Source organism: Ovis aries, chromosome 2 (genome assembly GCF_016772045.2).
Source record: "Ovis aries strain OAR_USU_Benz2616 breed Rambouillet chromosome 2, ARS-UI_Ramb_v3.0, whole genome shotgun sequence".
Lineage (NCBI taxonomy): Eukaryota > Metazoa > Chordata > Mammalia > Artiodactyla > Bovidae > Ovis > Ovis aries.
The window spans coordinates 47,116,445-47,143,548 of NC_056055.1; the positions used below are offsets into that span (position 1 = coordinate 47,116,445).

General features: G+C 38.8%; 1 pseudogene; it reads left to right on the forward strand.

Annotated features, from left to right (window-relative positions):
• The window catches only part of LOC101102044 (nicotinamide/nicotinic acid mononucleotide adenylyltransferase 1-like), a 36,811-nt pseudogene extending 10,593 nt beyond the window's left edge, over window positions 1-26,218 (forward strand).
• The last annotated feature ends 886 nt before the right edge of the window (window positions 26,219-27,104 follow it).

Below are 27,104 nucleotides of genomic sequence, written 5' to 3' on the forward strand. Positions count from 1 at the left end.
TCCAAGAGACCTGTGTTTCACTAGCAACAATTTCCTCACTCTTGGGCAGGGTTCAGGCCCAGTTCGCATCCTGTCTTTGGGATGGATAACAGGCTTCAAGATGTAGTCTCTCCTGCTTTTCCCACACTGGCTCCAACACTCTCTTATCCATTTTAGATATTTTCTATTGATTTGCTTTCTAGTTCAACAATCCTGTTCAAACTGCTCTTAAGCTTACCGTTGTCATAATTTCAGATATTGTATTTTTCAGTTCTAGAATGACCATTTGATTTTTTTCATAGACTGAAATTTTCTGATAAACCTTCCATTTTTCTCTTCTTCATTTGTTTCTTAAATGAATCAGTTACTTCACATTTTAATATTTTAATTGAACAATAATTGATTTACAGTGTTGTTTTAGTTTCCAGTATACAGCAAAGTGACTCAGTTAAACATATATATGAATATATTTATTCTTTTTTATTGGAGTATAATTGCTTAACAATTGTACATTAGTTTCTTCTGTACAATGAAGTGAATCAGTTATATGTATGTGTGTGTGTATATATATATATATATATATATATCCCCTCCCTCTTGGATGTTGTCAGTAAAATTAAATTGTCTTATTCAGGCTTCAGAGGCAAAAGAGCAGAGCACTTCTGTGGGTGTCAGCCACACCTCCTGGGAGTGTCCTAAGAAAAACATGATAGATAGGGAGTGGATGTTGGAATTTGTTAAGTGCCTAGAGGAGGTCTGTCCAACTACTCCCTGGACTTAGCAACATTCCAAGATTTGCAGGACAAAGCAAACAGGATTGTAAAAACTTAACATAATACCAGAGCTGCAGTTTTGCTCACAAGCTAATAATGATATAGGTTTGTGACATGAGGATTATAAGCAAGGGCCTGAGATGCAGCAATCTAAGTCTCACCCAGGGAGCAGACTGCCTGGGACATTTTCCCAGTCAGAACTCTGGACTGCTGTTACACAGAGCTTCAAAGTCTGGATGTTGGCAGATCCAGTTTGGTGATCTATGTACTATTGCTCTCCTCTGCTATTTTTTTTTTTTTCTTTTAACACTAGTGTGTTGAAAGTAGACTAGATAGTTCTCTGATAAATATTTGTATTGTTTATCTGTATATAACAAATGGCTGTTTGTTAACAAATCCTTTGAATCTGAGATGAAAGTGCAAACTTTTGGCAAAACAGATGTGCCTCCCACCATCCCCACCAATCACCCATCTATATCATCAGAGCACCAAGCTGAGCTCCCTGTGCTACACAGCACCTTCCCGTTAGCTATCTATCTTACACATGGCACCATGTATCCTCTCAGTTCGTCCCACCTTCACCACCCCTCCACGTCCACATGTCCCTTCTCCACCTCTGCTTCTCTATGCCCACCCTGCAAAAATGTCCATCTGTTCAATTTATCTAGGTTCCACATATATGAATTAATATGCAATATTTGTCCTTCTATTTCTGACTTATTTCACTTTGAATGACAGACTCTAGGCCCACCCATATCTCTATGAATGACCCACCTTTGTTCTTTCATATGTCTGAGTAATATTCTATCGTATATATGTACCCATCTTTGTTATCCATTCATCTGCCTATGGACATTTAGGTTGCTTCTAGGTCTTGGCTATTGTAAACAGTGCTGCAGTGAACACTGGAGTACATGTATCTTTTCGAATATGATCCTTTAATCCTCCTGGGCATATATCTAGAGAAATCCATAATTCAATTAGTTATTTTAAAGTCCTTGTCAACCACAGGTAAGAGCTGGACTATCTGTGATTCTGTTTCTATTGTTGCTTTTTCCTCATGATTACCAGTTACATCATCTTGCTTCTTTACATGTCTGGAATTTGAGAGTGTGCCTGGCCCATCATTAAAGGACCCAATGACATCGTCCACTATTGAAGGAGTTTTCCTTTCCTATACACAAAGCATGAAGGTTGATTCCCTATGTCGGGTGCTGGAAAAATACTTAAAATCTGCCAACCCAGAAAACAGCTCCACAGAGGTATATGTAAAAGAGGCCTTTTATATAAGCAGGTAGACGCAACCCATTGCATACATGTAAATCATCTTTATGTATCAAAAAGAAAAATGAATTTCTGTCATCTTTTCAATAAGCAGGAAGTCACAACTTGAAGCTAAGTGCCTGAGGTCCCAGAGACAGGAGGACATCTCTTTGAAATACACACAAGGAGGACTTTCTTCTTGTTGTTGGTATTTCAGAGAGCTCCAAAATCTCCAAGAAAGGCATTCCTAGCATGTAAAACCAGCAAGAGTCTCATTTAACTTTCAAAAAGATGTGTCTACACAGGAAGCCCAGCCTAATGCTCTGTGATGACCTAGAAGGGTGGGTAGACAGGGGGAGGGAGGCTTTACAAAGAGGTGATACGCATATAATTAGGGCTGCCTGCAATGGGGGATACCTGGGTTCAATCCCTGAGTCAGGATGATCCCCTGCAGAAGGAAATGGCAACCCACACCAGTATTCTTGCCTGGAGAATTCCGTGGACAGAGAAGCCTGGTGGGCGACACTCCATGGGGTTGCAAAGAGTCAGACATGACTGAGTGACTAACGCTACACGGCAGAAACCAACACAACATTGTAAAGCGATTTTCCTCCAATTAAAAAATAAAGTTAAAAAATGTGTATTCATCTCATAAAGACAGAAAAAGCACTCACAATTTCAAATTTTCTAAAGAAAATGCAAAAGAGGAATGAGGAAGATGAAGTTATTTTGATCTTGGACAGCACGGTAAATTTTAAACTTCAGTTCAGTTCAGTTGCTCAGTCGTGTCTGACTCTTTGTGACCCCATGAATTGCAGCACACCAGGCCTCCCTGTCCATCACCAGCTCCTGGAGTTCACTCAGACTCACGTCCATCAAGTCAGTGATGCCATCCAGCCATCTCATCCTCTGTCGTCCCCTTCTCCTCCTGCCCTCAATCCCTCCCAGCATCAGTCTTTTCCAATGAGTCAACTCTTCGCATGAGGTGGCCAAAGTACTGGAGCTTCAGCTTTAGCATCATTCCTTCCAAAGAACACCCAGGGCTGATATCCTTCAGAATGGACTGGTTGGATCACCTTGCAGTCCAAGGGACTCTCAAGAGTCTTCTCCAACACCGCAGTTCAAAAGCATCAATTCTTCGGCGCTCAGCCTTCTTCACAGTCCAACTCTCACATCCATACATGACCACAGGAAAAACCATAGCCTTGACTAGACGGACCTTAGTTGGCAAAGTAATGTCTCTGCTTTTGAATATGCTATCTAGGTTGGTCATAACTTTTCTTCCAAGAAGTAAGCGTCTTTTAATTTCATGGCTGCAATCACCATCTGCAGTGATTTTGGAGCCCAAAAAAATAGAGTCTGACACTGTTCCCACTGTTTCCCCATCTATTTCCTATGAAGTGATGGGACCGGATGCCATGATCTTCATTTTCTGAATGTTGAGTGTTAGGCCAACTTTTTCACTCCCCACTTTTTTTTTAAAATGATGCTCACCTTTACACATGTCTCTCCTGGTGGCTCAGATGGTAAAACATCTGCCTACAATGCAGGAGACCCAGGTTCAATCCCTGGGTTGGGAAGATCCTCTGGAGAAGGAAATGGGAACCCACTCCAGTATTCTTGCCTGGAAAATCCCATGGATGGAAAAGCATTGTAGGCTACAGTCCATGGGGTTGCAAAGAGTCGGACACGACTGAGCGACTTCATTTTCACTTTACACGTGTCAGAGTTGCACTCCATCAGGACTGGGTAGCGGTTTTAGTGAACTTTCTACTTTTGTTCAGTTTACCTCTGTTCCTTTCAACTGAAAGTCCAGTATATCTAGTGGTTGCAGAAGATCCATATCCTCTTTACAGCTTACTCTTGAGCCAGCCAGACAACAGCTTCAAAATCTCATAAATGTCTTGAGTGAAGAACCCACTATATGTTACAGGTCCCTCAAGTTCCCAACTCTGTCACTTTAGTCCCAGCAAAGTCTTATGCCAAATGTAGCACAGAGCCTCAGGCTAGAAGCAAGGACAGAGCCTCAGGGTCAACTCACTCCTCCCCCTAGAGGTCTCATCTCAGGATATCTTGTTTCCAGGCCCTGACTACTATAGATCCTTGTTTCCTAAAGACCCTGAGACTACCGAAGTCCTACTATGTTTCTCAGAAGTTTTGGCATAGCTCTTTCACTTTCCATGCAAAATTCAGCTAATGTCTTCTGAGGAAAGCCAGAATGTGCTTAAAACCCTTGAGGACTCCCATTGTATGACTCTGTGTAACCGCCAAGAGCTTTGCCACTTTCTCTTTTTCCCAGAGGTTGTCCTTGACCTTGGCCAAGCCCAGTTTCTCAGCCAATGCCCAGAACTAGCAAATACCCCTTAAGGGTAGGGAAACTTTCAGCTTGCCTGGAATTGTCATCCCTTCTTGACAATTGTTCTTCACCTGGTTCTCATGCTTTCTATAGCCCTCCAATGTAATTAAAAATACAATCTTTGTAATTCTTTCCTTTCTAGGTATTGTTAGCAAGACTGATGGTGCATTTTGGTATATATTGGAATCCTAGAATGTTCTCATGTTATTCCTTGAGGTTTCACTTTAAAGACAAAACATTGACCCTTGTTTCCTAATTAAAATAATATCCAAAACCTACAAAGAACTCATAAAATTGAACATTAAAAAACCGAAAAACCCAATTTAAAAAATTGGGCAGAGTATCTGAATGCACATTTTTCCAAAGAAGATATACATATGGCCAATAGGTACATTAAAAAGATGTTCAACACCACCAGCCATCAGGGAAATGCAAATCAAAACCACAATGGGATATTACCTCACACCTGTCAGAATGGCTGTTATAATAACAATAAATAATAAATGTTAGCCAAGATGTAGAAGAAAGGGAACACTCATGCACTATTGGTAAGAATGTAAATTAGTGCAGCCACAATGGAGAACAGTATGGTGATACCTTAAAAAAATAAAAATAGAACTATCATAAAATCCAGCAATTCCTCTCCTCAGTATTTGTCTGTGTGTGCTAAGTCACTTCAGTCATGTCTAACTCTTTGCGACCACATGGACTGTAGCCCGCCAGGCTCCTCTGTCCGTGGGATTTTCCAGGCAAAAATATTGGAGTGGGTTGCCATGCTCTTCTCCAGGGGATCTTCCTGATGCAGGGATTGAACCTGTATCTCCTGTGCTCCTGCGTTGCAGGTGGGTTCTTTACTGCTGAGCCACTAGGGAAGCCCACTGGGTATTTCTCTCAAGAAAAAAAAACACAGAGTAGAAAAAATATGTGCACCATTATGTTCATTACAGCATTATTTACAATAGCCAAAATATGGGAGCTACCTAAGTGCCCATCAGGAAATGAGCAGATAAAGAATATGTGGTGTACATACACACAATGGAATATTACTCATCCATAAAAAGAATGAAATCTTGCCATGTGTGAAAATGTGGATGGACCCAGAAGGTATTATGCTAAGTGAAATAAGTCAGACAAAGAAAAACAAATAAGGTATGGTTTCAATTATGTATGGAACCAAAAAAAAAAAAGAACAAAAATTAATAAAATCAAGAGTTTAAATACAGAGAACAAAGAAGAGGTCACAGACCAGAGAGGGGTGAGAGAGGAGAGAAATAGATAAGAGAGATTATGAGGTATAAAATTCCAGATGCAAAATAAATAATTCACAAATATGAAGTGTATGTATGGAAGTATAGTCAATAAAGTCAATAAAACTATGTAATATCTTTTTAGTGTGACATATTGTAGCTAGACTTATTGAAATGTATATAGGAATATTGAATAACTACATTGTATAACAGGAACTAACATAGTGTCATAGGTCAATTATACTTCAAACAAATAAAGAAACACACCAACTCATAGGAAAAGAGATCAGATTTATGATTACCAGAGTTGGTGGGGGAGAAGGATTGAATCAGGTGTTCAAAACGTACAAACTAACAGTTATAAGATATTTAAATACTAGGGACATTATATACATCTTGATAGATATAATTGAGACTGCTATATGTTATACACAAAAGTTGTTAAGAGAGTAAATCTGAAGAATTTCCAGCATAAGAAAAATTTTTCTACTTCTTTACTTTTTATCTATATGAAATAATGGATGTTCACTAAATTCAGTGTGATAGTCATTTCATCATGTATGTAAATGAAATCTACATGCTATACACCTTAAGTTATACAGTGCTGTATGTTAATTTTATCTCAATAAAAATGGAAAATATTTAAATAATAATAATATCATCTACATTTTCCCAATAATTTTTAACTATTAATTCTCCCAAAGCACAAGTTAAACAAATATCATCTGATTTTTCTCAAATGCCTCTGTCCCTGTAATGAGTCACTTCCCGTTTTGTTTCTTTTTCTTGACATCTCACATTTTTCTTAAATTGTGGTACTTCCACCCTAGGCACAGACATATCATTGCAAAAGTCCCTCTACACCATCTTTCTCTCATCTTTGCAATCTGACATCTAACTGGTTTAAAAATGAATTATTAATTTGTTTCTATGAGCTATAAATAAAGCAGGATTGCTTTCATTTGCTTAGCAAAATAGAGGGATGTTTTAATGTGAATAATAACTCATTAATTGGCTTGTTATGTTTGCATAGCTATTTTAGAGTGGAGTGCTAGTTCAGTACATTATATATAATGGCTTAGAAAATTTAATAGTTAAATTATATGCACAGCTTCCCTGGTGGCTCAGATGGTAAAGAATCTGACTGCAATGCAGGAGATCCAGGTTTGATCCCCAGGTCAGGAAGATCCCTGGAGAAGGGAATGGTTACCCACTCCAGTATTCTTGTGTAGAGAATTCCATGGAGAGAGGAGCCTGAAGGGCTACAGTTCATGGAGCTGCAAAGCATCAGACATGACTGAAGCATCTTAGCACGCATGCATGCATGCACAGATTAAATGAAGAGTACAATGCAAGAAATATTCACCCTGAAGAATAAAGAAAATAATATGTCCTTGATGTGTCAGAGGTCACTTTAGAGAAAAGTAGTGCTCTGAGTTATTAATTGACTTATTCATTGATACAACAAATATTGATCAAGTCCTTTATTAAAAGCTTCAGTGACCACTGACTGGTGGCTATTTAGAATTCTAGTTGGCCGAGAAAGTGATTAATCATTTGTAAACAGATTTGGAAGATGACAGACATTGATTAAAGTGCTGGAAAATTAGATATCAAGGGGGATATTAACAGATTACCCAAAGAGGATATGAACAGCAAAATATGAGATGTCCAAAACTCCAAGTATTTTTACAAAAGTGCTAACAAAAAATTGATATGGGCCAAAAATAGTTTATCCCCTTCATGTATCATAGACATTGATTAGGAAAAGACTGTTCAGTTAAAAGCAAATAGCAAGAAAAGGAAGAGTTGGAGAACCCCAGAGTTAGTAGAAGGAAAGAAATCTTAAAAATTAGGGCAGAAATAAATGCAAAAGAAACAAAAGAGACCATAGCAAAAATCAACAAAGCCAAAAGCTGGTTCTTTGAAAGGATAAATAAAATTGACAAACCATTAGCCAGACTCATCAAGAAGCAAAGAGAAAAATCAAATCAATAAAATTAGAAATGAAAATGGAGAGATCACAACAGACAACACAGAAATACAAAGGATCATAAGAGACTACTATCAGCAGTTGTATGCCAATAAAATGGACAACGTGGAAGAAATGGACAAATTCTTAGAAAAGTACAATTTTCCAAAACTGAACCAGGAAGAAATCGAAAATCTTAACAGACCCATCACAAGCACGGAAATTGATACTGTAATCAGAAATCTTCCAGCAAACAAAAGCCCAGGTCCAGATGGCTTCACAGCTGAATTCTACCAAAAATTTCGAGAAGAGCTAACACCTATCCTCCTCAAACTCTTCCAAAAATTGCAGAGGAAGGTAAACTTCCAAACTCATTCTATGAGGCCACCATCACCCTAATACCAAAACCTGACAAAGATGTCACAAAGAAAGAAAACTACAGGCCAATATCTCTGATGAACATAGATGCAAAAATCCTCAACAAAATTCTAGCAATCAGAATCCAACAACACATTAAAAAGATCATACACCATGACCAAGTGGGCTTTATCCCAGGGATGCAAGGATTCTTCAATATCCGCAAATCAATCAATGTAATTCACCACATTAACAAATTGAAAAATAAAAACCATATGATTATCTCAATAGATGCAGAGAAGGCCTTTGACAAAATTCAACATCCATTTATGATAAAAACTCTCCAGAAAGCAGGAATAGAAGGAACATACCTCAACATAATAAAAGCTATCTATGACAAACCCACAGCAAACATTATCCTCAATGGTGAAAAATTGAAAGCATTTCCCTAAAGTCAGGAACAAGACAAGGGTGTCCACTTTCACTGCTACTATTCAACATAGTTCTGGAAGTTTTGGCCACAGCAATCAGAGCAGAAAAAGAAATAAAAGGAATCCAAATCGGAAAGAAGAAGTAAAACTCACTGTTTGCAGATGACATGATCCTCTACATGGAAAACCCTAAAGACTCCACCAGAAAATTACTAGAGATCATCAATGAATATAGTAAAGTTGCAGGATATAAAATCAACACACAGAAATCCCTTGCATTCCTATACACGAATAATGAGAAAGTAGAAAAGAAATTAAGGAAACAATTCCATTCACCATTGCAACGAAAAGAATAAAATACTTAGGAATATATCTACCTAAAGAAACTAAAGACCTATATATAGAAAACTATAAAACACTGATGAAAGAAATCAAAGAGGACACTAATAGATGGAGAAATATACCATGTTCATGGATTGGAAGAATCAATATAGTGAAAATGAGTATACTACCCAAAGCAATTTACAAATTCAATGCAATCCCTATCAAGCTACCAGGCACATTTTTCACAGAACTAGAACAAATAATTTCAAGATTTGTATGGAAATACAAAAACCTCGAATAGCCAAAGCAATCTTGAGAAAGAAGAATGGAACTGGAGGAATCAACTTGCCTGACTTCAGGCTCTACTACAAAGCCACAGTCATCAAGACAGTATGGTACTGGCACAAAGACAGACATATAGATCAATGGAACAAAATAGAAAGCCCAGAGATAAATCCACACATATGGACACCTTATCTTTGACAAAGGAGGCAAGAATATACAATGGAGTAAAGACAATCTCTTTAACAAGTGGTGCTGGGAAAACTGGTCAACCACTTGTAAAAGAATGAAACTAGATCACTTTCTAACACCGCACACAAAATAAACTCAAAATGGATTAAAGATCTAAATGTAAGATCAGAAACTATAAAACTCCTAGAGGAGAACATAGGCAAAACACTCTCAGACATAAATCACAGCAGGATCCTCTATGATCCACCTCCCAGAATTCTGGAAATAAAAGCAAAAATAAACAAATGGGATCTAATTAAAATTAAAAGCTTCTGCACAACAAAGGAAAATATAAGCAAGGTGAAAAGACAGCCTTCTGAATGGGAGAAAATAATAGCAAATGAAGCAACTGACAAACAACTAATCTCAAAAATATACAAGCAACTTCTGCAGCTCAATTCCAGAAAAATAAACGACCCAATCAAAAAATGGGCCAAAGAACTAAATAGACATTTCTCCAAAGAAGACATACGGATGGCTAACAAACACATGAAAAGATGCTCAACATCACTCATTATTAGAGAAATGCAAATCAAAACCACAATGAGGTACCACTTCACACCAGTCAGAATGGCTGCGATCCAAAAATCTGCAAGCAATAAATGCTGGAGAGGGTGTGGAGAAAAGGAACCCTCCTACACTGTTGGTGGGAATGCAAACTAGTACAGCCACTATGGAGAACAGTGTGGAGATTCCTTAAAAATTGCAAATAGAACTACCTTATGACCCAGCAATCCCACTTCTGGGCATACACACCGAGGAAACCAGAATTGAAAGAGACACATGTACCCCAATGTTCATCGCAGCACTGTTTATAATAGCCAGGACATGGAAACAACCTAGATGTCCATCAGCAGATGAATGGATAAGAAAGCTTTGGTACATATACACAATGGAGTATTACTCAGCAGTTAAAAAGAATTCATTTGAATCAGTTCTGATGAGATGGATGAAACTGGAGCCGATTATACAGAGTGAAGTAAGCCAGAAAGAAAAACACCAATACAGTATACTAACACATATATATGGAATTTAGGAAGATAGCAATGACGACCCTGTATGCAAGACAGGGAAAGAGACACAGATGTGTATAACGGAGTTTTGGACTCAGAGGGAGAGGGAGAGGGTGGGATGATTTGGGAGAATGACATTCTAACATGTATACTATCATGTGAATTGAATCGCCAGTCTATGTCTGACGCAGGATGCAGCATGCTTGGGGCTGGTGCATGGGGATGACCCAGAAAGATGTTATGGGGAGGGAGGCGGGAGGGGGGTTCATGTTTGGGAATGCATGTAAGAATTAAAGATTTTAAAATTTAAAAATAAAAACTAAAATTAAAAAAAAAAGCAAATAGCATAAATAACATAAATTTTGGTCAATAATACCAATCTCTTGCTGTATACTCCATAGTGATGCATTTTTATGCTATAAAGTATGAAAAAATTAGAAGTCTTTATACTTACCATGGGAAAGACTCTAAAATCTTTAGCAAATGGGAAGATAAAACCATTTGTGTGTTCATTATTTAAAACTGCAGCAGCGGGGAGTCCTGCCAGTGAGATGCTTGAATAGTCCTTGGTTAGAAGAAATCTAGCAAGCAGTAGGACGCTAATGAACTGGAGTCTTGTTTCAGCAACAGTGAATGTGAATGAGATTTGAAGTAGTGAAGCAGGTTGTGTCTCCCCAAGGTGCAACCAATACAGAGTAATTTCCTTACACCCTTATATTCTTCATATAACACCAGCATCACCTGACTTTCAGTTATTCCTGACTCGATAATGCCTGTGGTCACAGATACTTGTGTGTTGCTAGGTGATAACAAAGTCCCATCAATAGCAGCAGTCTTATTCAGCCTATTCCTGCAGATGAGTGATAGATATTTGGGTCATGATTCAAACATTAACTCAAGAAAGACTTTTAAAACCATGTCCACTAAATAGGATTAAGGAGTCAGAAGATCTGGGGTTCCTCTACCAAATTCAACTCCCATCTCTAGATATTGAACAGCATTCACTTGGGGAACTATTGATAGCAAAGTACTGCAAACATCAAAACACACCTCCAGTTCAATCCTGGGAGCTTGGTCATGTGGGCCTAATCTGGCCATCTCTTTGTGCTAGAAGTTCCACCACTGAACTATGGACTCAGGAGAAGGTGAGGGAGTGAAAGAAAACACTGAATGTTTGGCTACCAAGGATTCTGCGGCTGCGCTACGATCACCAATAGGTATTTTGAAACTTTATTGAGTAAAACAGAGTTTATTTATTTTCAATTTTTTATTAAACTTTTTTTTTTATTAGAGTATGGCTGACCCAGCCACACCTATACAAGTATCCATTCACCCCCAAATTCCCCTCCCATCGGAGCTGCCACATAACATTGAGCAGAGTGCCTTATGCTATACAGTAGGTCCCTCTTGGTTCTCTATTTTAAATATAGGGGTAAAATGGAGTTTTAGATGTAAATAAAATAAAGTTCTCTTCTTGTTGTTGTTCAGTCACTAAGTCATGTCTGACTCTCTGTGACCCCATGGACCGTAGCACATCAGGCTCCTCTATCCTCCTCTATCTCCTGGAGTTTGCTGAAATTCATGTTCATTGAGTCGGTGATGCTATCTAATCATCTCCATCCTCTACTGCCCCTTTATCCTTTTGCCTTCAATCTTTCCCAGCTTCAGCATCTTTTCCAATGAGTCAGCTCTTCACATTAGGTGACTAACGTTAAAGACTAAACTTTGAGGATCCACAGAAAGAGAGACAAAGCCACCTCTGAAATGAGTGTGAAAGTCTCGAATACATAGGGCAGCCACAGTAACCAGACCTGCGCGGGACCAGAGAGGCCTATGTTCTCCCAAGCAGCGCGAGATCAGCATATGAGGGGCATGGAATATTAAGGAGACAGTTCCAAAGAAGCATGAGAAGGGGACATTACAAAGTGAGAGGGAAGAAAGGAAGGCAACTCAAGATGCACAGATGAGCAAGTGGCTAATATGAGAAATGGCTCAGGCACACAGGGGACCCTGAGGGACAACACACCTCAGAGTTGTCCCAGCTGAAGGATGAAGTAGCTATTGTACCACCAGTTGTATCACTGACTGAGAAATGAGACGGCAACCCAGGGACATTAATTTCCTGGCACTTCTGATCTTCCATATATATATATGGAAGCTTATATATATATAAACTAGACATGCTCTTTCGTAGGCAGAGAAAGTTTCAGACAGAGCCCTGGGCGTTGTAGCAATAAAGCCTTAGCATCATGAAAATGTAGGTGCCAACAACACCTTCTGCACACAAGGGTGAGAGGCATGGCAGAGTGAGTGTGAACTCCAGAACAAAGATGAACTTAAAACCACTGTGAGGAAGGTCTTTTCTTATTTCTCAGTAGAGAAAAACCAACAGCGATACCACAAATTAGGAGTCATTAACTACTGCAGATGCAGAGTATTTTTTATTTGGTATGCAGCATAAATATAATAAATATGTATCCATATTTATATTTATTCTTACTCTAATGGAATATGTTTCTCATTCCTTGCCCTGAGCCAAGAAACTGGTTTTATCTTTTCCTATTTATTTATTGCCTAAATTAGATAACCACTGATGCTGAATGAATTAATAATACGAATGTACTTGCCAACTGGACAGCCCTTTGTAGAATGAGTGCAGAACCAAGTTTGGGCATGAGTGAGTCACGGAAAAGTGCTGTCAAGATCTGTGCAACACTGCACAAATGTTAGTTAATAAGAGAATGATGACCTGGGTGTGACACTGTGCATGGCAGAGGCTCCAAAAGAAAAGGGACAGTCCCAGGATACTTGACTGCCCACAGATGGAATTTCTATTTTCTCTTTGACCCAATAGGGTAAATCAAAACTTGTAATAGAGCATGGGCCCAACCTAAATGAAAATGACAATTACATATTCAAACAAAAAGTATTTTGAACACTCGAAGTCTGATATTGTATAGGAATCCACTATTAATTTTTTGTAATTCCATAATACACAAATTTTATTGAAGTATAGTTGACTTACAATGTTTCAGATGTGCAGCAAGGTGATTCAGTTATACATGAACCACATATATTATTTTTTTATTAACTTTTTTATTTTCAAAATCAGTGTATGTTATAAAAATCCTGAAATTTTAAAAATGTGTGTAGGAGAAAATATAAGTCCTTTGACATTCTAACCCTCTTAAAGTAGATGAGTTATTTTGGTATGCTTAGTTCCAAAATGCTTCCAGTTCATTTCTTTACCATTTTAACACAGCTTTCTACATTTGGCATATTCATACTCAACAATGCCAATGTCTGAATATGACAGCATTTGGAAAGTGGGAATTGGTGATTTAACTTTTTGTAGATGGGTCTCTGTGTTCACTGAAGAAACTAAGGGGGCTCAGGAGACCATCCATCCCAGTCTTGCCTAACCTGAGCATCTGGGTCAAAGACACACTCTTGGAACACAGAGATTATGCCCATGTATTGAGAATACAGAGAGCAATGAAAGATGTGTGTTTCTTACAAGCTTCTCACTCTATGGTATTCCACTATAGCAGCCTAAATTGTCTAAGACGGAAATTGTTTACCAAGAGGTAAGGGTCTTGCTGTAACAAAATACCATAAAAAAAAGGTAGAAATGTCTTTGAAACTGGAGAATGGGTAGAGACTGGAAGACTTTTGAAGTGCATGCTAGCAAAGTCTAGATTGCTGGGAACAGACTTCCAAAGATGATTCTAGTAAAAGCTCAGAAAGAAAAGAGAGCTGTAGAGAAAGTTTTCATCTTCTTCAGTTCAGTCACTCAGTCGTGTCTGACTCTTTGTGACCCCATGAACTGCAGCATGCCAGGCTTCCCTGTCCATCACCAACTCCTGGAGTTCAGCCAAATTTATGACCATTGAGTCGGTGATGTCATCCAATGCCTAAATTACTGTGAATAGAACATTGGTAGAAACACGGACAGTAAAGGCCAGTCTGATGAAGTCTCAGATGGACATGATGAGCATGTTATTGGACAATGATTACAACTTTTATCCTTGTGTAAAATGGCAAATAAATTGGTTGAACTGTGTTTGTGCTCTGGTATTTTGTAGAACGTAGAACTTCCAAGCAATGAACTTGGATGTTTAGCTAAAGAGATTTTTAAGCAAAGTGTTGAATGAGTCATTTGGGTCTTCCTGGCTGCTTATAGTAAAATGGAGAGGAGAAAAATAAATTGCAGATGGAACTGTTAAGCAAAAAGGAAGCAGAAATTATCCGTCTGTTCATATTACAAGAATTTGTGTTAGGGAAGGGACACTAACAATGTGGCAAATCAACTTTTTGATAATGAGGATAGAGTGGGTGAAAACCAAGGACTTAATCATCTTATCAAAAACAGGATCAGATATGGAATCGTGCCAATGGAAGTACTGCAAGCTGGGAAAATAAGAGGAAGGAAAACTGCCAGACTTCTTAGACTCTACATGGTCGACCATATTCAGCTATGAATATGCATTACTCTTTAAGACAAGAGAGGAAGGACTCTGAAGATGCTTTAGAGATCATCAGGGCTGCCACACCCACCCAAGGACCAGAGAGCAGGGATGGGGTTGGGGAACAGGTCCACTCGACTTCAGTTTCAATGTGAAGTGCAGTCGCTCAGTCGTGTCCGACTCTTTGCGACCCCATGGACTGTAGCCTATCAAGCTCCTCCATCCATGGGATTTTCCAGGCAAGAGTGCTGGAGTGGATTGCCATTTCCTTCTCCAGTTTCAAAAGGTGCCCAAAACCCAGGGCAGCTATGAGGGCATAGCTGCCTGACATAGCCGTAGACAATTCATAATAAATGAGTACGATTGATTGTGTTCAAATAAAAGTTTATGATCACTGAAATATGAATATCAAATAATTTAACTTATAAAATATACTTTTTTGGATTTTTTCCTAACATTGTAAAATATAAAATCTATTCTTCATTTATGTGCCATATACGAACAGGTTGCAGGCCCAATTTGACTCAACGGCTGTAGTGTGGTGACCCCTGCTTTAAATTTTCACATGGATTTTAGAATCAACTTGTCTTATCTATAAAAATTTATGTCACTATTTTATATGGGATTGCATTAACTCTATTGATGAATTTGAGAATAAATGACATCTTAACTGTATTGAATATTTCAACACATGAACATAGTATGTGTCTCTGTTTATAGACCTTCTTTGATTGCTTTCATCTCTGTTTACAGTTTTTAGCATATAGATCCTATGCATATTTCATTAGGTTTTTAACATAGTTAGTCAGTGATTACCTAGTAGATAGATCTAATTACCTATTAGATGTCAGTAGTATACATACCCCCATTGTGACAACCAAAAATGCCTTCAGACATTATGAACCCCTGGTTAAGAATTATATTTATATTTGTATATATATATATATATAATCACTTATATATATAATATAATACTTTAAATTATTATATTATATTATACATATAATATAGTGTTATATTATATTAAAGTATTATATATATATAAGTGGAAAATTCTGAAAGAGATGGGAATACCAGACCACCTGACCTGCCTCCTGAGAAACTTAGGTTAGGAAACAATGGTTAGAACTGGACATGAAACAACAGACTGGTGGTTCCAAATACGAAAAGGAGTATGTCAAGACTGTATATTGTCACGCTGCTTATTTAACTTCTATGCAGAGTACATCATGAGAAACGCTGGGCTGGAAGAAGCACAAGCTGGAATCAAGATTGCCAGGAGAAATATCAATAACCTCAGATATGCAGATGACACCACCCTTATGGCAGAAAGTGAAGAGGAACTAAAAAGCCTCTTGAGGAAAGTGAAACAGGAGAGCAAAAAAGTTGGCTTAAAGCTCAGCGTTCAGAAAACAAAGATCATGGCATCTGGTCCCATCACTCCATGGGAAACAGATGGGGAAACAGTGTCAGACTTTATTTTTTTGGATCCAAAATGACTGGAGAGGGTGATTGCAGCCATGAAATTAAAAGACACTTACTCCTTGGAAGAAAAGTTATGACCAACCTAGACAGCATATTCAAAAGCAGAGACATTACTTTGCCAACAAAGGTCCATCTAGTCAAGGCTATGGTTTTTCCAGTAGTCATGTATGGATGTGAGAGTTGGACTGTGAAGAAAGCTGAGTGCCAAAGAATTGATGCTTTTGAACTGCAGTGTTGGAGAAGACTCCTGAAAATCCCATGGACTGCAAGGAGATCCAACCAGTCCATTCCAAAGGAGATCAGTCCTGGGTGTCTTTGGAAGAAATGATGCTAAAGCTGAAACTCAGTACTTTGGCCGTCTCATGCGAAGAATTGACTCATTGGAAAAGACTCTGATGCTGGGAGGAATTGGGGGCAGGAGGAAAAGGGGACAACAGAGGATGAGATGGCTGGATGGCATCACCACCTCGATGGATGTGAGTTTGCGTGAATTCCAGGAGTTGGCGATGGACAGCGAGGCCTGGCATGCTGCAGTTCATGGGGTCTCAAAGAGTCGGACACGGCTGAGTGACTAAACTGAACTGAATTGAATACTTTAAATAATACTCTTTCAAATATAGAAGTATATTTCATTTCTTCAAGTCGACTTTTAACTTGCAATATTGCTCACTCATTTTTGCATTCTAGGAACTTTTTTGTAGTCCTAGGAACTTTCTGGGTTCCCTGGTGGCTCAGTGGTGAGGAATTCACCACCAATGCAGGAGATGTGGGTTCAATCCTAAGGTTGGGAAGATCCCTTGGAGAAGAAAACGGAAACCCACTCCAGTTTTCCTGCCTGGAAAATCTCATTAACAGAGAATTCTTGTGGTCTACAGTCCATGGGGTCACAAAAGAATCAGACACGACTCAGCAACTAAACAATAATAATGTTCTACATAGACAATCATGTTGTCTACAAACAATATTTTATTTCCTCCTTTTTCAAAATTTTTTTCCTTGACTTATTGAAATTGCTAAACTTCCAGTACAATATGGAATAAGAATCAGGAGGGCAGATATCCTTGCCTGTTTCCTTACCCTTCAGTCTTTTATTATTAAGTAGAGTTTAAGCTGCAGGGCTTTCTTGTTACCTTTAACAGCTCTTTTATATTCCTAGTTTGATATGAAATGTATTTGCTGTTGTTCAGTAGCCAAGTCATGTCCAACTTTTTGTGACACCATGGACTGCAGCCTGCCAGGCTTCCCTGTCCTTCACCATCTCCTGGAGTTTACTCAAACTCATGTCCATTGAGTCAGTGATGCCATCCAACCATCTCATCCTGTGTTGCCCCCTTCTCTTCTCACCCTCAGTCTTTCCCAGCATCAGGATTTTTTCCAACGAGTCAGATCTTCTCATCAGGTTGCCAAAGTATTGGAGCTTCAGTACAAAGTAAATAAGCCAGCATAACGTGTTCCCTTTATACTCATGAAAGTACTCAGTCCCCAAAGTTTTGATGTGAACACCTGTGCTATCAATCACATCCTCTTCTTTTTAACCCAGTGCCTCCCAAACACCGACAGAGCCTGCACAGAGCTGGATTTGGAGTTCTTAGGATCGCTTAAGAAAGACATTTTAAAAGACACAGATGTGCATGATTTGAATCTGGAGATGGGGTTCACAAGGTGGTACATGTATAAGAACTACTGCTTTAGCTCATATCGTAAAGTTTTATTTCCTACAGTCCATAGCAATAGCCTTTATGGCAAACTGAATTTTGAAATATATAGAGGATTTGAATATGTACAGGTAGGAAAGAGCCATTCTAAGCAGACATTATAACCAGTCATAGAAACAGTGGCAGAGAAGAGTGCTTCCTGCAGTGACTTTTGCTGACTGCTGGTCCAGTTCGATGACTGATTTGCTTGGAGTGTGGGGTACAATGTGCATTTAGGAAATATCTGGGATTGGACTGCAGAGGGCCTTGCATGTCAAGTACATCCAGGTTCATTGCCCAGGTAAAAGGGAGTCAGTGGAGGTTTTCAAAATGAATAAAGACATGATAGAATTACGGGCCAAGAACCATACATCTAACTGCTAACTGTAATAATAACTGATGTGCTGTGAATGAATGTGAGAGACAGAAGGCAAGGTCAACATATGAGAGAAAACAAAGATCAGAGGTGGCACTGGGGAGTATATCCTGGACACTAGAAGGTGAGGAGGAGGAGGAGGAGACTTGGAGACAATTTCATTTGAGTCACAGATCTCAACTTTTAAGCCCAACTATCCAGTTTAAGTGGGAATCATTGTTTTAATTTATAAAATCAAAAATCCACCCTTAAGATTTATTCAGTGAAGAATATCCTGCGGATATATATTAGATAAATTGCTAACATTTCAAATGTAAATTTAATTTGCAGTATCTCATTTCTCTATAACTTTTTGAAGAGTTCTCAGTCCTTTATTAAATTGCATCAGAATAAATGAATTAAGAACTTGGATTACTTTCTAGTTCGAGACCTATATGTAATTACCCTCTGTTGTCTTACATTATTGCTTTTTTACCTATGCTATTTCTTAACTTTAACGTTGTATTTCTCATTACCCTGTACCTACACTTAAGGAAATATAACCAGAACTAACTTCTGGGACAGTTTGTGAGAATTTGAGGACTTGAGGGACATTTTTAATGAGAATTTTTCCAAAGGATGGAAATACAGCAAAGTATGACGGAGGCATTCCTCTAATATACCTCAGTCAATAAACTCTCAGAGAAGGCAATGGCACACCACTCCAGCACTCTTGCCTAGAAAATCCCATGGATGGAGGAGCCTGGAAGGCTGCAGTCCACGGGGTCACTGAGGGTCAGACACAACTCAGCGACTTCACTTTCACTTTTCACTTTCATGCACTGGAGAAGAAAATGGCAACCCACTCCAGTGTTCTTGCCTGGAGAATCCCAGGGACGGGGGAGCCTGGTGGGCTGCCGTCTATGGGGTCGCACAGAGTCGGACACGACTGAAGTGACTTAGGAGCAGCAATAAACTCTAAGTCTTAATTCACAATATGTCTCTATTTTCTGACTGATTGTTTCTCACTTTATGAAGGAGAATTCAACCTTCACATTTTACCATAGCTTTGATTATATGAGCAGTAATGATTTTGATGCTATCCCCTAAGGTTTTTTGTTTTTGTTGTTGTTGTTCCAGGCCCATTTGCTTTTCCTCTTGGGGGCAAGGAAGCAGGTAGGGAAAAATCATATTTCCCTTTATCTTTCTTCCTTCAGATACAGCTCGTGGCCAGGAGGGCTAGTAGGGAAGGTGAATGTGTAGGGATAACCAACCTTCATTGGTTCCATTTTGTGAATGAATAAAAGTTACCAGTTCAAAAGTTTATAAAACTAGCTTCTTTCACAATCACCCCAAAGTGGAAACAATCCAAAAGTACTTTAACAGATGAGTGGTTTAACAAAGCATGGTACTTCCAAACAGTGGAATACTATTCTTTAACAAAAGGAACAAACCATTGATTCATGTGACAACATAGATATAAAATACATGGATAAAGTTGAATGCATTTTAATACTAAGATTGCTGGGAGGTGATGGAATTCCAGTTGAACTATTTCAAATCCTGAAAGATTTATGCAGTTAAAGTGCTGCACTCAATTTGTCAGCAATTTGGAAAACTCAGTAGTGGCCACAGGACTGGATAAGGTCAGTTTTCATTCTAATCCTAAAGAAGGGCAATGTCAAAGAATGTTCCAATTACCAATTGCACTCATTTCACGTGCTTGTAAGGTTATGCTCAAGATAGGCATTAGCACTATATGAACTGAGAACTTCCAAAAATACAAGGTGAGTTTAGAAAAGGCAGAGGAACCAGGGGCAAATTGCCAACATTCATTGGATCATAGAGAAAGCAAGGTAATTCCAGGAAAACACCTACTTCTGCTTCATTGATTGATTATGTTAAATTTTTTGACTGTGTGGATCACAATTGTGGAAAATTCTTAAAGAGATGGCACTACCAGACCACCTTACCTGTCTCCTCAGAAACGTATATGTGGGTCAAGAAGCAACAGTTAGAACCAGACTTGGAACAACAGACTGGTTCCAAATTGGGAAAGGAATACTTCAGGGTTGTATATTTTCACCTTGTTTATTTAATTTATATGCAGAGAATATCAGGCAAAATGTCAGACTGGATGAATCACAAGCTGCTAGAATCAAGAGAGCTTGGAGAAATATCAGCAATCTCAGATTTGCAGATGATACCACTCTAATGGCAGAAAGTGAAGAGGAACTAAAGAACCTCTTGATGAACGTGAAAGAGGAGAATGAAAAAGCTGGCCTAAAACCGACATTCAAAAAACTAAGATCATAGCCTCCAGTCCCCTTACTTCATGGCAAACAGACAGTAAAAAAATGGAAACAGTGACAGAATTTTTTTTTTGGGGGGGGGCCTCCAAAATCACTGTGGATGGGGACTTCAGTCATGAAATCAAAAGATGCTAGCTCCTTGGAAAAATCTATGACAAACATAGACAACGTATCAAAAAGCAGAGACATCACTTTACTTATAAAGGTCCATCTAGTCAAAGCTATGGTTTTCCCCTGTAGTTATGTATGGATGTGAGAGTTGGGCCTTGAATAAGGTTGAAGAATTGATGTTTTTAGACCGTGGTGCTGGAGAAGACTCTTGAGAGTCCCTTGGACAGCAAGGAGATCATACCAGTCAATCCTAAAGGAAATCAACCCTGAATATTCATTGAAAGGACTGATGCTGAAGCTGAAGCTCCAGTATTTTGGCCACCTGATGTGAAGAGCTGACCCTTTGGAAAAGACCCTGATGCTGGGAAAGACTGAGGGCAAGAGAAGAAGGGGTAACAGTATGAGACGGTTGGATGGCATCACTGACTCAATGGACATGAGTTTGAGCAAACTTTGGGGGATAGTGAAGGGCAGGGAAGCCTGTGCTTCAGTCCATGTGGTTGCAAATAGTCAGACATGACTTAGTGACTGAACAACAAATACAGTTTGTGGTAATTATGCCTCCTCACTACCTACTGTGAATCCTGCAGGTAACCATGGAAACCAGGCTGAGAAACAATGGACATAATGTTGAAAAATAATGGACAGCAAGGCTGGACGTCTAGACCAAGACTTTTAGAAGGGTGCTTGTAGGTAATAGAGAGTGTTGCACAGATTTGACCAGAAAAATATGCCTGTCAAGCCATAGCTTATACAAAAAATTGGTTTTTTCAGCTATTCCTAGGATAAACTAAAGAAGCTAAAAGTAGTATGATGAATTAATAAATTATTATAAGTGTTTGAATTAAAGAATATGAGCAGACAGTAGGAGGGCAAAAGGAGAAATTGATTTTTACAAGAAGGATTTATAAGGAAATAGATTAACATGGGAGTACTCAAAGTCTGCAATAACTGAAAGGCATCTGAAGAATGATCCTATATTTTAGAGACTGAGAAAAGAGGAAAAAGAAGCCTTCAGGGGCAGTTACTTCCAGAAATGACAATGATTTTTACTCCGGAAACATTTGCAGTGTTTACTGCCAACAGAAATAGAGAACCCAATAGGAGCTAGACAGAAAGTGCATACCTGGGGCACACAATCTTTGTTGTGGTGGAGGTGGCACACATTCCATTTTCCTCCTCTTTCACTGAGGGATAAGGTTCATCTGGTCTTTCCCTCTGGAAAGTCACAAAAACGTTTGTGACAAGATTGGGAGGGATGGGTAAGACCTGGACACAGTGGCAGAGAGCAGGTCTTCCTCCCTGCATACTCCTCTGACTTCATCAGAGCAGCACCTGCCTAGTCTTCCCACCCCTCTCAGAGAATTACAAGGTCTTTAGAACCAGGTGAGCTGCAACACTTTGTCCTCAAGTGGTATTCTCTGCTCTGAGTACCCCCGCTGCCAGAAAGGGAAACAGGCAACACCACAGATGCAGGAATCAGTAACACTCAAAATTCTGAAAACTAATGTGTCACTTTGCTGTCTATCCAGTCTTTATGACCATTGTCTTAGAATCAAGGATTCAAGACAAGATGTGGACAATGACTAGAGTCACTCTGACTGGCACCCCCAGCACTCAGGGACAGCACAAAGCTGTGAGATATGTTCACAACAACTTTGAAGTGAAGTTGTTTCAAGCTCACTGAAAGCACCTTTCTACCTGTGGGAGTGCCCAGGATCCTGAGTGTCCAGGATACTATGAACCCAAGATCCCTTCCTATGCATGGTATTGTACAATCTCCTGTTTGCTTTTTTGTAACTATTGGTTTTAAGTAAAGTATGTCTTTTTGCCCTATTGTTTTTACTGAAAGACATTTTTTTTAATTTTTATTTTTTTTTAAATTTTTTCTTATTGTTTTATTTTACTTTACAATACTGTATTGGTTTTGCCATACATTGTCATGAATCCACCACGGGTGTACATGCGTTCCCAAACACGCACCCCCCTCCCACCTCCCTCCCCATAACATCCCCCTGGGTCATTCCCATGCACCAGCCCCAAGCATGCTGTATCCTGCATCAGACATAGACTGGCGATTAGATTCTTACATGATAGTATACATGTTACAATGCCGTTCTCCCAAATCTTCCCACCCTCTCCCTCTCCCTCTGAGTCCAAAAGTCCGTTATACACATCTGTGTCTTTTTTGCTGTCCCGCATACAGGGTAGTGAAAGACAATTTTTAAGTCAAGTTTGTCAGTCTCCAAAACGCACATCATATTGCTATGAAAAATCCCCCGAGATTTTTTATACTACTTGCAAGGTGTTAAGCTTTATAAAAAAATTTTTTTAATTGGAAATACATTTTTTTAATTTTACTTTACAATACTGTATTGGTTTTGCCATACATTGACATGAATCTGCCACGGGTGTACATGAGTTCCCAATCCTGAACCCCTTTCCCACCTCCCTCCCCATATCATCTCTCTGGGTCATCCCCGTGCACCAGCCCTAAGCATCCTATATCCTGTATCGAACCTAGACTGGCGGTTCGTTTCTTACATGATAGTATACATGTTTCAATGCCATTCTCCCAAATCATCCCATCCTCTCCCTCTCCCACAGAGTCCAAAAGTCTGTTCTATACATCTGTGTCTCTTTTGCTGTCTCGCATACAGGGTTATCATTACCATCTTTCTAAATTCCATATATATGTATTAATATACTGTATTGGTGTTTTTCTTTCTGGCTTACTTCTCTCTGTATAATCGGCTCCAGTTTCATCCACCTCATTAGAACTGACTCAAATGTATTATTTTTAATGGCTGAGTAATACTCCATTGTGTATATGTACCACTGCTTTCTTATCCATTCGTCTGGAAATACATTTTTATTTAAACAAATTTCACTTATATTTTTATTTAGACAAATTTCACTTAGATTTGCAGAAGAGTTTCCAGGAGTACAAAGAGTTTCTTTATATCTATCTTTCATTCAGATTCCCCCAGTGTTACCTTACATAACCATTGCACATTCATCAATACTAAGGAATTAACATTGATACATTACTATCAACTAAAGTTTGTTTGAATGTAACCCATTTTTCCACTGATTTCTCAAGACCACATACTGCATTTAGTCATCACATTTCTAAATATTTTTTAATCAGACAGTTTATCAATCTGTCTTATTTCTCTTGATGCTTTTGAAGAATATTGGTCAGGTATCTTGTAAAATGTCCTTCAGTTTGGGTTTGTCTATTGCTGTCCCTTGATTAGATGGAGTTTGGAAAAATTGGAGGGAGAATTTATTTTTATAAAAATACAATAAGGGTGATTTGCCTGTCTCATCACATTTTATCAGAAGATGTATGATGTCAAAATGATTTGTTACTGGCAACCTTAATTTGGTCACTAGGTTAATTGGTGTCTGCCCATATTTTCTGCTCTAAAGTTATTATTTTTTCCTTTCTGTTCTCTATTTATTAGAAGACAGTCACAGTCCAGCCCACACTTAACAGAGGGGAATTTACCTTCACCTCCTGGAGAGAGAAATAACAAAGAACTTGCAGACATATGTCACAATCACCATAGCAATTAATAAGTATTTGGCATTCATCCATGGATATTGCCTGCAACAATATAACTGTGATGTTCTAGTGGTAATTTCTGGTTTTCCTCATTCTGCCCACATTTATTAATTGGAATTCTTCTGTAAGGAAGCTTTTTCCCTTTCCCTCTCTTTATTTACCTAGTTATTGGAGACAGAATTGAACTCTAAATAGATTAAAGAGCAAAAGTAAGGAAAAAAAAAAAGCTAACCTAAGGATAGGGAAAACCATATAAATACACCAAAAACATTAAAGACAATTAACATTTTCAATCAACAGTTGATACCCATAGAGTGTTTTAAAACACTTTAACAGACAAGGAACAACATGTATGAAGCATACTGTAAGTTTTTGGGACATATGTAAAAGACAATGAATCAAAGTCTAAAATAGGCAGGAGAAGAAGGGGACAACCAAGGATGAGATGGCTGGATGTCATCACTGACTCGATGGATGTAAGTCTGAGTGAACTCCAGGAGCTGGTGATGGACAGGGAGGCCTGGCATGCTGCGATTCATGGGGTCACAAAGAGTCGGACACAACTTGGCAGCTGAACTGAACTGAACTGAAAATACCCAAAAATTCTTACAAATGAACTACCAAGATGATGACAACAACAAGATGACAACAAATAACAACACAAAAGCAACAAAGTTAAGGAGTTCTTATTTTTAAAAATCAACAAAGGATATGAATGGGCAATAACAAGAAAACTACTTTATTTTTTTGTTTGTTTGTTTTAGTTTTTTATTTTTTTAATTTTAAAATCTTTAATTCTTACATGTGTTCCCAAACATGAACCCCCCTCCCACCTCCCTCCCCATAACATCTCTGTGGGTCATCCCCATGCACCAGCCCCAAACTACTTTAAAATTCCATTTGATAAACTAAGATAAGTAAATTAAAGCAATGAGATACAAGGATTCTTGTCAGTCAACCTTGAGGACATGAGTTACAATATGCATGTGGATCCTCTGTTCTAGCTCAGCTTGAAGAAGACTGTTGACACACAAGTTGGAATGACTCCGATACCCAACCTTGAAAAATGCTTCAGAATGACAGAATTCCCTTTGTAGAAATGACAAAGGACGTATCAGGGTTTTGCACTTAGACCAACAACTGAAGATTGTTAGCCTAGAAAATTCTGAGAAGACAACTATGGTTCTTGCTTGTGGTTTTTTTATTTCAGTCATCAACATGCACCTCAGGTTGTTTGAACTGGTCAAGAACTACATGAACACAATAGGAAAATATACAGTTAGACAAGGCACAATTTATCCTTTCAGCAAGGTATATAAGAAGCATCAAACTCTTCTTTGCCCATTGCCGAGTTATCATTGCATATCTTGCCACCAAGAATTCAAAGTAGGTGGAAGTGGGTGCATGGGAAAACCTTCAGAATGAGTGGCTAGAGACTGCTAAGGTGCTCAGACACCATCGAGAGAAATTGGAGGCTAGTAGCTGTGATCACCAGAAGGACTCACCTATGCCAGAAAGATCGGAATGTAGGAGGAAGTTGGCTGAACAAAGTCAAAATTTTAGTCAAAAGAAATCCATGGGGTCAGAAGCAAAAGGCGTGCCAAAGGTAATCTTGCTGTGTGGGGCAGATTTATTGGGGTCCTTTGGTGATCCCAACCTGTGGAAGAATGAGGATTTCACCCAAATTGTAAGAAAGTATGAGCTCATAGGTATTACTCAGGCTGGAACTGTTGTTCAGAAATTCATCTGTGAACCAGAAGTTCTGTGAAACCATCAGAACAACATTCTTCTGGTGAATGAATGGATTACCAATGACATCTTATTCACAAAGACCCAGCAAGCCCTCAGAAGGAGTTAGAGCATTCACTATTTGGTACTAGATCTTGTCCAAGAGTATACTGAAAAGCATAATTTTTATGACTCCAAGAGTGAAGAGAGGCATTTGGGGATGATACTGGCTCCTTTGCAGAAAAATAGTGCAGATTCTAAGTCATAAAAAATTCTACAGCATGATATTTTGGATTTCCTTTGGGGAATTTGAGACAATCAAAGTGTTAGTAACTGGGGGAAAGAATTGTGATCCTGTTACTTAAACTAAAACTTAAAAGTTTGATAAAAATCAGTAGTAAATCAAAATCAGTTTTGTCTGTCTATCAGAAGTTGCCAAGGTGAATGTTTTCAATATGGTCTCTCTTTTTCAGGATGTACAAATCCTTTTATCTCTATTTTTGTCTTTCCAGCTGTGTTGGGGTATAACTGACATACAGCACTGCCTAAGCTCTGTATATTATCACCCTGCTTACTTAACTTATATGCAGAGTACATCATGAGAAACGCTGGGCTGGAAGAAGCACAGGCTGGAATCAAGATTGCAGGGAGAAATCTCAATAACTTCAGATATGCAGATGACACCACCCTTATGGCAGAAAGTGAAGAGGAACTAAAAGCCTCTTGATGAAAGTGAAAGAGGAGAGTGAAAAAAGTTGGCTTAAAGCTCAACATTCAGAAAATGAAGATCATGGCATCTGGTCCCATCACTTCGTGGGAAATAGATAGGGAAAGAGTCAAAACAGTGTCAGACTTTATTTTGGGGGGCTCCCAAATCACTGCAGATGGTGACTGCAGCCATGAAATTAAAAGACGCTTACTCCTTGGAAGAAAAGTTATGACCAACCTAGATAGCATATTCAAAAGCAGAGACATTACTCTGTCAACAAAGGTCTGTTTAAAGGCTATGTTTTTTCCAGTGGTCATGTATGGGTGTGAAAGCTGTACTGTCAAGAAAGCTGAGCACCAAAGAATTGATGCTTTTGAACTGTGGTGTTGGAGAAGACTCTTGAGGGTCCCTTGGACTGCAAGGAAATCCAACCAGTCCGTCCTAA